This window comes from Crocuta crocuta, unplaced genomic scaffold (genome assembly GCF_008692635.1).
Source record: "Crocuta crocuta isolate KB4526 unplaced genomic scaffold, BGI_CrCroc_1.0 scaffold127, whole genome shotgun sequence".
NCBI lineage: Eukaryota > Metazoa > Chordata > Mammalia > Carnivora > Hyaenidae > Crocuta > Crocuta crocuta.
Window position 1 is genome coordinate 4,451,284 of NW_027532008.1, and position 11,333 is coordinate 4,462,616.

The 11,333-nt window shown below is 54.7% G+C and overlaps 1 long non-coding RNA gene across 1 annotated transcript; it reads left to right on the top strand.

Moving 5' to 3' along the window:
• Nucleotides 1-646: 646 nt before the first annotated feature.
• On the top strand, nt 647-1,934 carry LOC144241309 (uncharacterized). The gene is made up of 2 exons (XR_013338016.1): nt 647-837; nt 1,390-1,934. It is a non-coding gene; the product is annotated as an uncharacterized LOC144241309 (long non-coding RNA).
• The last annotated feature ends 9,399 nt before the right edge of the window (nt 1,935-11,333 follow it).

Below are 11,333 nucleotides of genomic sequence, written 5' to 3' on the forward strand. Positions count from 1 at the left end.
CTATTAGACAGAAATCTATAAGTTCACATACAACTTCTAAAGGCAGGGTTTTTTTTTAATTTTTAAAATGTATGTATGTACGTATTTCCTTATTTATTTCCTTATTTAGAGAGACAGTGTGAGCAGGGGAGGGGCAGAGAGAGAGGGAGACACGGAATCTGAAACAGGCTCCAGGCTCTGAGCTGCCAGCACAGAGCCCGATACGGGCCTTGAACTCATGATCCATGAGATGATGATCTGAGCCAAAGTCAGACACTTAACCAACTGAGCCACCCAGACGCCACTAAAGTCAGGTCTTTTAATACTGTACACTAGGTCAAAGGTGCACCCCTCTAGATAATTAAGTCCCCACGGGGAGCCATGTAAACCGTGCTCCGTGATGACACTGATAAGACATGTCGCCTTCTCTTTGCCTATTTCCAAGCGTTAGATGATTTTCTGAACAAAGCTAAGCAAATGGCTGTAGTGAGAAGTGGCCGGAAGTTCTGCAGGCAGAGGGCTTGGCTGATATATTATCTTTTGCTTTGTAAAAGATTACCCCAAAACTTAGTGGCTTCAAGCAATAAACATGTATTATGTTGCAATTTCTGGAGGTCAGGAACTGGGGAGCGTTTCACTGCCTCCTTACTTCTGGCTCAGGGTTTTTCATGATGTTGCAGTCACGCACCCTCTCTGGGGCTCAGTTCCATCTGCGGGAGCAGCGAGGGCGCCAAGAAGGTGGAGCCTGCTCAGGGAGCTCCCACCCGCGGTTTGGTTCCTGCCTTGGTCGGGCTTGAGGGACGGACAGACCATCTCCTCCCTCCTCGCCTTCCGGACCGGTCCTCACTGAAAGAGGAGGTGAGAAATCAGGAGGGAGGGCGATGACCTCCCGGGGGCTTCATACCCGCAGCTGATGCCCAGGATCTGATCTGGGAGGGGGCGACTTCAGAGGGAAGCGAGGGGCCAATCCAGCTGGGAGGGAGTCTGCCAGTTTGGGGGGTAATTATTTTCTGAAACTTTACAAAGTTTCGGAAAATCTTCTTTCTCCCTCCACTGAAACCATTGTTTTTCAACGGAAATTGAATTAGAAGGTGGTGGCTGGAGGACCCAGAGAGGGAAGGGTAAGCCACATGTTTTTCTAACTAACTGGGCATCTGTCCTGTGCCAACAATTCCAGGAGCTCCTCACGCTCCGTGTCTGGGACCACCAGGGCTGTGGCCGGGGCTGGAAGAGAAGCCCCTAGAAGCTCTGGGGACAGTGGCAAGGCTGGAGGTGTGCCCCCTAAATCAGCCTCCTTTGGACTTGCGGGGGGATCGGTGGGATTTAGCTGAGAGGTGGGGCCAAGCCCTGGGTGCTGGGATGTAAGCCTTTTGCAAAAAGGCCTTGTTGAGCCTCTCCATCTCTCTGCAGCCAGAAATAGTGACCTGAGCGGTGAGTTGATCAGAAGACAAGACGGGACAAAAGCACCTCTGTGAAGGGAAAGGCGCTGCTGTCTTCATTGCAATCCGCATCACCGGCATCACCAGTCAGCACCACCCTTCAGGCCAACTTCCGTGTGATGGGAGAGACTGGCCGGGGTGCGGTGGAGCTGAAACCGAGCTCAGTGGCAGAAAGTGCAGGGATCGACTAGTGATGCCTGCTATGGATACAGTTTAGGAAGTAGTGATCTGTATGCCAGGTATTTGCTGCCTCTAATCTAGTCCAATTCCCTCAACCTACTGATAAAGAAGCTAAGCCCTGGAGGGGCGCCTGGGTGGCTCAGTCAGTTGAGCATCCGACTTCAGCTCGGGTCATGATCTCGCAGTGTGTGGGTTCGAGCCCCGCATCAGGTTCTGTGCTGACAGCTCAGAGCCTGGAGCCTGCTTCAGATTCTGTGTCTCCCTCTCTCTCTGCTCCTCCCCTGCTCACACTCTGTGTCCCTCTCTCTCTCAAAAATAAATAAACATTAAAGCTAAGCCCTGGAGAAGTAAAGGGACATTAAACTTTCAAAAGCGACTCTTCCTGCTTTACATGCTTAGTGACATGACCTCCCTCAAAAACCTTCAAGAGCTCCTGCTCTTTATTATACTTTATTAGAGAATAAAGTCCAAAATCTTTCGGGGGTCATTCAAGAACCACTCTGGCCTGGTTGCAAGCACACTCTCCCAGCGTCATCTCCCTCCCGAGGGCTGTCCCAGCTGAGCAGGACAGCACACGTCCCGCATTCTCCACCTCCAGGCTTTTGTCCATGCTGTGCCCATGCCTGGGATGCCCTTCCGCACCTCCCCTGCTCGGCTATCTCTCCCACCGCTTCTATCCCAACGCCCGTAGCCCGCCCTCTCTGTTTTCCCTCCTGCTCCTGGTCAAACTCTATACCGTAATGATATTTCCATCTGTTCTGTTGCTCGCTGATCGGGGAGCTCCTGGAACTACCCAGGTCGGCTCCATGTTTCTGCCCTCCCCCCCTCCTAGCACACAACCTTGTGCACGGATCCTCAGTACATATTCACTGAGTAAATTGAATGACTGTCTGAGCTCACAGAGAGGCGCAGCGGCCTCCCCACCCTAGACCCTGGGCCTCTGATTCCCGTGCACGCTTCTCCCAGAGCCTCGGATGTCCCCCTGGAAGGCTGACTTTTCCCACCTCGGCTCTCTCCTGGCTTTCCCGTGTTCCACTAAGCTTCCTTTCCTCCTCCCGCCCCCTGAGAGGCATCAGGAGGACTCCACTTAAGCCTGGCCTGATCTGGACCACTGCCCGGTGGCGTGGCCAAGAAGGGAGAGAGCCATGTCTAAACCCCACCAATATCTCCCCAATCCTGTGGCTCGGGACATTCACATCTCCACACATTTATCTCTCCTTTCAGTGGGGTGCAAATGAGGACCTGAGGACCCTCTGATGCTCTGATGATCCTTTATTCCTAAGTATGAATAAGCCCAGTGCGGAGGAGAGAGCCCTGCATTAGGGGCCTGTCACATGGTCTGACCTTGGACCAGTCTGATACCCTCCCGGGGGCGCGCCTGTGCAGGAAATAGAAGGACTCCTCCCTCGGGGCACCTGGGTGGCTTAGTCGGTTAAGCGTCCGACTTTCGCTTAGGTCATGATCTCGCGGTTNCACCATGCTGTGCCCTGAGGGCCTGGCCTCTTGGCCTGGCGCTTGAGCCCCTCCTCCTGGGCCGCGTGTCTCGGGCTGCCAGGGAGACTGTTTCTCATAAACCAAACTGTCACGCAGCCCGGCCCGGGCCAAAGCGATCTGTGAGCTGGAAACCAGAAGACGGCCCCAGCTTCTCTCTATATTTGGCAGACTGAAATACCTTTGAGGGGAGCCAGCTTTGATTAAAGACGTTTACCTTGTTAAAAAAATTCACACACACACACACACACACACTCACGTGTGTGTATTTAGACTCATTTACAGTGTAAAAAAATGCCTTCCTGCAAAGAAAGGGAGGCTCTGGTTGAAAGATCTGTAAACATCACAAGTGTATGCAGACATCCTCAGTGGGCATTTGAACCTGCCCCGTCTCCCACTCCCATTCGCCTCCCCTCCCCCAGGCTCCCAGGAAGCAGATCCCAGCCTCCAAGCCTTTGCTCCTGCAAAGTATCCTCTCTGGAGTGTCCTCTCTGCCGGCTCAGACTTTCTGTGCACCAGGGAGGCAGGATGGGTGATGGATTCAGGCTTTGGGCTCAGAAAGGCGTGGGTGCCAGCCTTTCCTCTGCCTCCTTCCTATAAGTTACTTCACCTCTCTGAACCTCTGGGTCCTACCTGAAACAGAGATAGTAGGAATATCATCTATTGGCTTTAAATAGATTTAAATGCTCTACATGCTTAGAATGGTGTCTGGTAGGAGTGCCCGTGTGGCTCAGCCAATTGAGCGTCTGACTCTTGGTTTCAGCTCAGGTCATTATCTCACGGTTTGTGGGTTCAAGCCCCGCATCGGGTTCTGGGCTGACAATGCAGAGCCTGCCTGAGGTTCTCTCTCCCTGCTCTCTCTGTCCCTCCCATGTCTCTCCTTCTCTCTCTCAAAATGAATAAATAAAAGTTAAAAAAAAAAAAAAAGAATGGTGCCTGGTATATATTAAGTGCACAAGCCTAAACAGCAATAAGGTGCAGAAGTGCCCCAGTGACAGCATGCCTTTGCCCAGGAGGCTCCTGCCTCCTTCCCTCCTCATTCGGCCAGACTGACCCTCCGTACGGCACTGGGATTTGAGTGCCACGGCGGCAGGAACAGGTCTCCCATCCACTGGACATGCAGTGCTCAGTCATTGTGGATGAATGAATGAATGAATGAATGAGTGTGCAGCATGGCTGCCCTGGCGGGGGTGGGGCAGTTCCTTGCAAGAACATTGTCTGAGCACCTGCAGTCTACCCTGTCTGGGATCTGTTAGCTTCATCTATGTCCCTTCCTTCAACGTAAGCCCCCCCTCCCCACCCCCATAACACCTCTGGTACGAATGCCTTTTACATCGCCCATGAGGCATGGCATGCAGTAGGTGCTCAGCAAACATCTGTCACTGGTGAGGCTGTGAGTAGAGGCTGCAGCACCCCATCAAATCCCAGCCTCCAGGCAGGCCACCCACAGCGGATCCCAGACTCTCGTACTGCCTGACTCTCGAACCACAAGAATGTGTCATGAATCATTCCAGCTGCTACTGCTGCGTAACAAATTACCCTGAAGTGCAACAGCTCAGAACAGCCATTTGATTTTGTTCCTGATGTTGTGGTCAGGAATTCAGGAAGTGCCTGGCAAGGTGCTTCTTATCGGGAGCCTCGTATGCAAGGCTAGGGCTGCATTCATCTGAAGGCTCGATGGGACTGGACATCCAAACTGGCTCACGCCACAGCTGGTGGCTGGGAGCTCAGCTGGGCTGGTGACCAGAGCACTGACTCGTGGCTCTCTGGCACGGTGGCCCCAGGATAGTCTGAGGTCCTTCACGAAAGCTGGCTTCTCAGGCACGAGTGTCCCAAAAGAACCAATCAGAAACTGCATGGACTTTGATGACCTAACACAAAAGTCACATCCTGTCACTTGTGTCTTACTCTATTGGTGGGAGCAGACAGAGCCACCCCTACCCAGCCCCTGGGTTCAGGAAGAGGGGACATAATATCCCTCTTCGTGGTATGAATGTCAAAGGATTTTAATTTGCCACACCGATTTTAAACACTGAATGAATTTAATTTTTTTTGGAAACATTATATCTCCACATTAAATAGAAACCCAATAACATATGGGGCACCTGGGTGGCTCAGTCGGTTAAGCACCCAACTTCGACTCAGTTTTGATCTTACCACTTGTGAGTTCGAGCCCCGCGTCGGGCTCTGTGCTGACAGCTCAGAGCCTGGAGCCTGCTTCGGATTCTGTGTCTCCCTCTCTCTCTGACCCTCCCCTGCCCACCCTCTGTCTGTCTCTCTCTCTCAAGATTAAAAAAACATTAAAAAATTAAAAAAAAAAAAAGAAACCAAATAATATCAAGTAACTGCAAAAATACATGTAAGGGAAGCAAAAATGTGGTATTACTTTCCTATTGCTGTATAACAAGTTTATCAGCTTAAATCAACACAAATGTGTTATCTCTCAGCGCCCACAGGTCAGGGGTGGAGGCAGGGGTGAGGGGGAACCTCGGCTCAGGGTCCTGCCAAGCTGAAATCAAGGTGCTGGCTGAGCTGAAACCTCACTGGGGCAGAGGCTCCTCTCCCAGACTCACCGGCGATGGCAGAATTAAGGCCGTGGTGGCCAAGTGCCTGCATCTGTCTGTCGCTAGCTCTCAGCCAGGGACCACCCTCACTTCCCAGCGTTCCGAACTGCCCACAGTTCCTTCCTATGTGGCCGTCCACAGGCAGTTCACAGGGCGGCTGTCCGGTGTCCTCCAGGCCAGCAGGAGCACGCCTCTCAATCCACCACCTTCTTGTAAGGTTTCCTCTGATTAGTCATGGCCCACCTGGGGCATTCTCCCTTTGATTAACTAAGTCATGTTCTCCAGGTCATGAGGACCATCCATGCTCCATCCATGTTCTCCATCCATGCTCAAGAGGAATGATTCATGTTGGGAATTCCGGGGCCCTTTTAAAATGCTGCCCACTCCAAACCTTATGAAGCCCCAGCTGGAGACTCTTGGGACTGGGTGGGAGGCTGGCACAGAGAAGAGGGGCCTTAAAGACCCTCCAGCACCCACCTGAGGCTTCTGCGGAAGCACACTCCTTTGCAAGTGAGTCAACGCCCCTTGGAAGGCCCCTCAGGCCACTTAATAGACCAGCCTCTGGGAAACAAGAGACGATGTCTATGCTTTCCAGCAGCTCCGTGCTGGGACTTTGACCATCAGTCTCAGCTCCAACGTCTGTGATCGTGTGACCTCAGGCCGGTCGTGGTGGGCTCCGCAAACTGTAAAGTGCCGTGCTGATATACAGGGTTAGCATTGTTAGACCTGTGTCTTGAGCTGAGCCAAGCAAGACGGGGTCGGAGAAGAAACGGGCGGGGGACTCCTCCTCTGCTCCCCAGCGACTGCCTTCTAGATGGTTTGCCGACCAGCGTGGGCTAGTGTCACGGTTATTTACTATGTTTTAGCGGGGAGACCTATAGCGAGCCAAATCTATGATTCCACAGATAAGATTTCTAAGGATGAGGCTACATTTATTTAAGTAAAAAGAATTCATAGGTATAAAAATAAATATGAAATAAGGAATATTATATGTGATATGAATTTAGAGTAAGAAGAGTCATGAGGTTGTTACCGGAATGACTGAAATTTGGAAAAAAACAACAAAAAAAAGGCATCTTTGGGAGGACGGTTCACCACAGAGTGGCCTTCCTGCCCAGGACTGTGGGGTGCGGCTGTTTCTTCCTGAGTCATCAAGCCCAAAGTCAAGGCGTTTAAGCCGTGACTCTGCCCGCCCGCCCCCCCCACCCCAAGTTCAGGATGCTCCTCTCTAACAATGGGCAGAGGTAGAGAAGCAGAAAAGGTCTCTCTGTGGGTCCAGTTGGCCGGCTGGCCCTGGCAGGGCCGTGGCTCGGCTCTGCTGTGGGGGGCTGACCAGTGTGTCGTCTGCGGCCATCCCCAACCGGGGCCAAAGGGCGAGCCGGCCCGAGCCCGCTGCCCGCGGGGACCAACTTCCTGCTTAGAAAGACCCGAGGGGCCCCAGAGGCTCCTGGGCCTGACTTCCGGTGGCCAGGGAGGGGACCCGAAGGGAGAGCTTGTGGCAGGGGTGGAGGGGGCCCGGGCGGGGCGGCTGGAAGACAAGTCGGTCCGGCACCAGGCAGGGAACACCCAGGCAGGAAACATGGGCGACCGGCGAGCCTCCACCTCAGGGACAGAAAAACCAGCGTCGGCAAAGAGTAAATAAATCCGCCCTTCCCAGCCTGCGCCTGTGCAGAGAGGCTTGCCTTGTTCCCGGCGGGCAGGGGCGGCGGCCGGAGAGGGGCGTGCGGGAGGGGCCGCGTGGGGGACCCAGAGCAGATGCTGTGGGCATTCTGGCGTGGCCTCTCCTGGGTGCCACGGAGGACCGGCCCACAGTCCCCTGTCCTGTCCGGGGGCACCACGCGTGCTCAGAGCTGGCTCTCTGCCGGGATGCGGCTGCAGGAGCCTCAATGTTGTCTGTGGGGCCGTGGAGCAAGGGGGACGGAGGGCTGGATGAGCGGCAGGTTGGGAAGGGAAAGCAGAGGAGAGTCCAGGCCTCTGAGCCTCTCTCAGGTTGTAAGAATCGGAGCAGAATCCAATAATCCCCTGAGCGCTGAGTGTGTGCGAGGCCCTTTGCGGTGTTACCTCATTGGACCCTCCCAGCTCCCCTGGAAGGGAGGCAGGAGTATCATCCCTAGTTTACAGTTATGGAAACTGAGGCCCAGAGATGTTTAAAAAACTTGCCCAAGGCCACAGAGCAGGGAAGCGCCAGGCCAAAGCTGTCACCTCTGCCCCTGAGAGTCAAAGTGCTGAGAAAACGCGTCCTTCGTGTGAATGTAATTTTTACCACGATGCGCTGACACCCGCCCAACCTATTTGCGACCAGCCTTTCGCTCTGTGTGCTGCGAACTTCTTGCCCCCTTCCTGACTCCCATCCTAACATTTATCAAAGCTACAAAACCCCAGGTCGGGGTTGAGCGTCCGCGGCGTGCCCTTCCCGTGACAAGCGTGACGGGGAGAGGGGAAGGGCCGGCAGAGAGGCCAGTGTCTCCAGCAGCTGCGGAGTGCACCACCGGGCGCCCGGCGAGGGCTCAGGGAATGGGTCCCGTGGGTGCTGGCTCTTGTCTCTGCCAGGCCTGGGCTGGGCGCATACACCTAACAGGGCTCTTGCACTTGGGGCGCCCCCCCCCAAGTCAGGCTGGGGCGTGAGCAGGGGCTCAGACAACTCCAGGACAACGAGCTGAACTACGCGGCAAGAAGAAAGACCCTTAACCACCCCCCACAATACCTGACAGCTGACGGGGACACTGGATGGGACAGACAAGGGGGTGGCAGGAAGCCCCAGGAGGGAGGGGCCTCTGCAGCTGAGCAAGACGCCTGCTTAATGTACGGAGTGCTGAGCCCTCCGCGTGCAGAATCTCATGGGGGCGTCCTCGGAGCGTGGGGCGGGGGGGAGCTGGTGAGGGGCCCATTTTCCGGAGAAGGAGGCTAGAGTGCCCAACCACCTGGTTTCCCAGGACTGTCTGTTTTAGCACAGGAAGTCCTATGTCCCAGGAAGGCCCTGGGTTCTGGGAACACGGGGACGCTTGGCCACCACGGACCAGAGGCGCCCCACCTCTGCACTACTGACATCTGGGATCAGCTCTTCTTGCTTGTAAGGGGCTGTCCTGCTATCGGTGGCGTGTTTATAAGCATCTCTGACCTCTACCCACTCACGCCTGACTTGCGACAACCTAACGTGTTTTTAGATATTTCCAAACGTTCCCTTGAGGGGCAAAATTGTCCAGAACCATCACCCGAGAGGAAAGTGAGGCTGTGTGGCACTTCTCCAAGCCCACACAGGTGTAAACAGCCAGCCTAGGGCTATTTGAATCACAGAGACATGGACTTTCCCCTGAGCCGTGTGGCTGCTCCCGGGCGTGGGGATCAGGACGCAGGTCTGCAGGCAGCCCTGGCCTGGCCTCCCGTGTGCTGTGTGTCCCCGGCAAGGCACTCTTCAACTCTGGGCCCCATTTCCTCATCTCTAAAGTGCAGGCATTGATCTGACTGTCTGTGAAGGACCCTTGGGCTTAGATGCTCTGCGTTCCCAGGAACCAGGCCAGGGGCCGCTCAGCAGGTGTGGGTGGGAAGGTGGGCTGTGGCGCAAGGTCAGAGGCAGGGAAGCTGCCGGTGGGGACCGGGTGGTGGCGAGTGCCAGGCCCCGCAGTCTGGGCTTGGCCACCGGGAGCCTCTGCGCACACGGCGTATCTGGTCTGGGCTCAGGAGGGTTCTGAGCTGTTCAGAGCGGGTAGCTTCAGAGGAGAGCAGAGGGGTGTGAGCAGTGGGAGCCAGCAAACAGGGGCTTGGCAGGGCCACACAGTTCCTCTCGGAAAGCCTCAGGCTGTCTCTGCAGCCATCAGTGTCACTCCCTCCTGTGACTCCTACTTGCCAGCTCCTTGCACTTGGTGAGTGCTCAGGAAATGGTGTGATGAATGAATGGATGGATGAATGAATGAATGCGCAGCCCAGCTTCCAGCACAGCGATGTAGATAGAAACCAAATTCCCCGGGACCCCTGAGCTCTCCCAGGCCTGTTCTAACCATCACCCTCTCTCCACTTCTGCCTCCCACGGTCCTTCCTGGTCTCACCCTCCCCGCCCCCTGCCAGGCCTGGCGCATGGGGGCCCCTGCGGGGTTTGTTCCCCACCACGGGGTCACTCTCTCTTACTCTGGCAGAGAACACCTGGCGTCAAAGCTGGGGGATGCCTGACAAGGAGGGGCTCAGAGCCCCCATGTTCCCCACCTCTCCCACCCCCCACGTTGTGGTTTGCTCGCAGAGGAAGCAGCAGCTGGGCCCAAACATGACGCTCAGAGATGTGCTTACTGGGGCCGTGTGGAAAGTTACAGCCACCACCACTGAGGTCTTTGAAGACCAAAGTGTTTGTGTTCCCCACAGCTATTTGTGGCCAAGGCGCCCACCACCCCCCACCCGCCCTGGCTCAGAGCTGGAGACTAGCAGAGCTCAGAGCACTGTGGCTACTACCCCCAGCCAGCCTGGAACCCAGGCCAAACCGAGCCAGCCCAGAATGCAGCCCACCGAGCCAGCTTATCCCAAGCCAGACAAGCCAACCAACCCAACCCATTTAAGCTAGCCCAGTTCTAGAAACCCAAGTGACCGATCCCATCCCACTAGCTCTACCCAACTAACCCTGCCCACACCAGCCCAAACCAATCGCCCAACCAACTCACCCAACCCAAGTAGTGAGCTCAACCCATCTAACCAAGCCAAACTCAACCAACCAGACCATGTCAAGTAGCCCTGCCTCACAGCCCTAATGAAGCTCTCTAGACTAGTTAGCCAAACTTGGCTGACTCATCCAAGTCAGCCGACCCAACTTGCTGCGGACGGAATGTCTGTGTCCCCTTCTATATCCACATGTTGAAGCCTAAACCACCACTGTGGGGGTATTTAGAGGTGGGGCCTTTGGGACATAATTAGATCATGAGGGCAGGGGCCCTGATGATGGCATTAGTGTCCTTATAAAGGGGTAAAGAGAACAGAGCTCTCCATCTTGTGAGGGTCTAAAAGGAAGATGGCCATCTGTAAACCAGGAAGAGGGTCTTTGGCAAGCACCTCGCTGTACTGGCACCTTGATCTTGGACTTCCAGCGTCCTGCACTGTAAGAATTAAATGTTTGTTGTTTAAGCCCCTAGGTCTAGGGTCTTCTGTTATGGCAGCCTGACTAAGACCCAACTCAACTGTCTAACACAGCTAGCCTAGTTGAATCCAATTAACCAGCCAAATCCATCTACACCAGCCCAGACCAATCCTACTTACCCAACCCAGCTGAACTAACTTGAATAAAGCCAGCCCAATAGCCTAGCTCAGCTGGCACACTCCAACTCAGTTTACCCAGCTCGAGCCAACCCAGCTCTCCCAATCCAAGTAATCCAACTCGATTCAACTCAGCCAGCTCTTTCTCCTAACCAGTCCAATCTAACTCAGCCAGCTCTACAAACTAGCCCAATCCAATGCACTCAGTTTAACTAATCCACTTGAGCCCAGATAACCCAGCTTAACCCAACCTGGGTGCCCTGGCCCATCTAACTCAGATCCACCTGGTTTAGGATAAATCCTTCCAAACCAGCTTGATCCGGTGTTTTGGGGCCCCATTCTAAACAGACTGCCTGTGTTCTCAATCGAAGGGCAGCCCAGCTCAGTGAAGCAGGGGCTTCCCTTCCATATAAACAAGGCCCCGAGGAACATCATGAAGAAGATCCAGGCC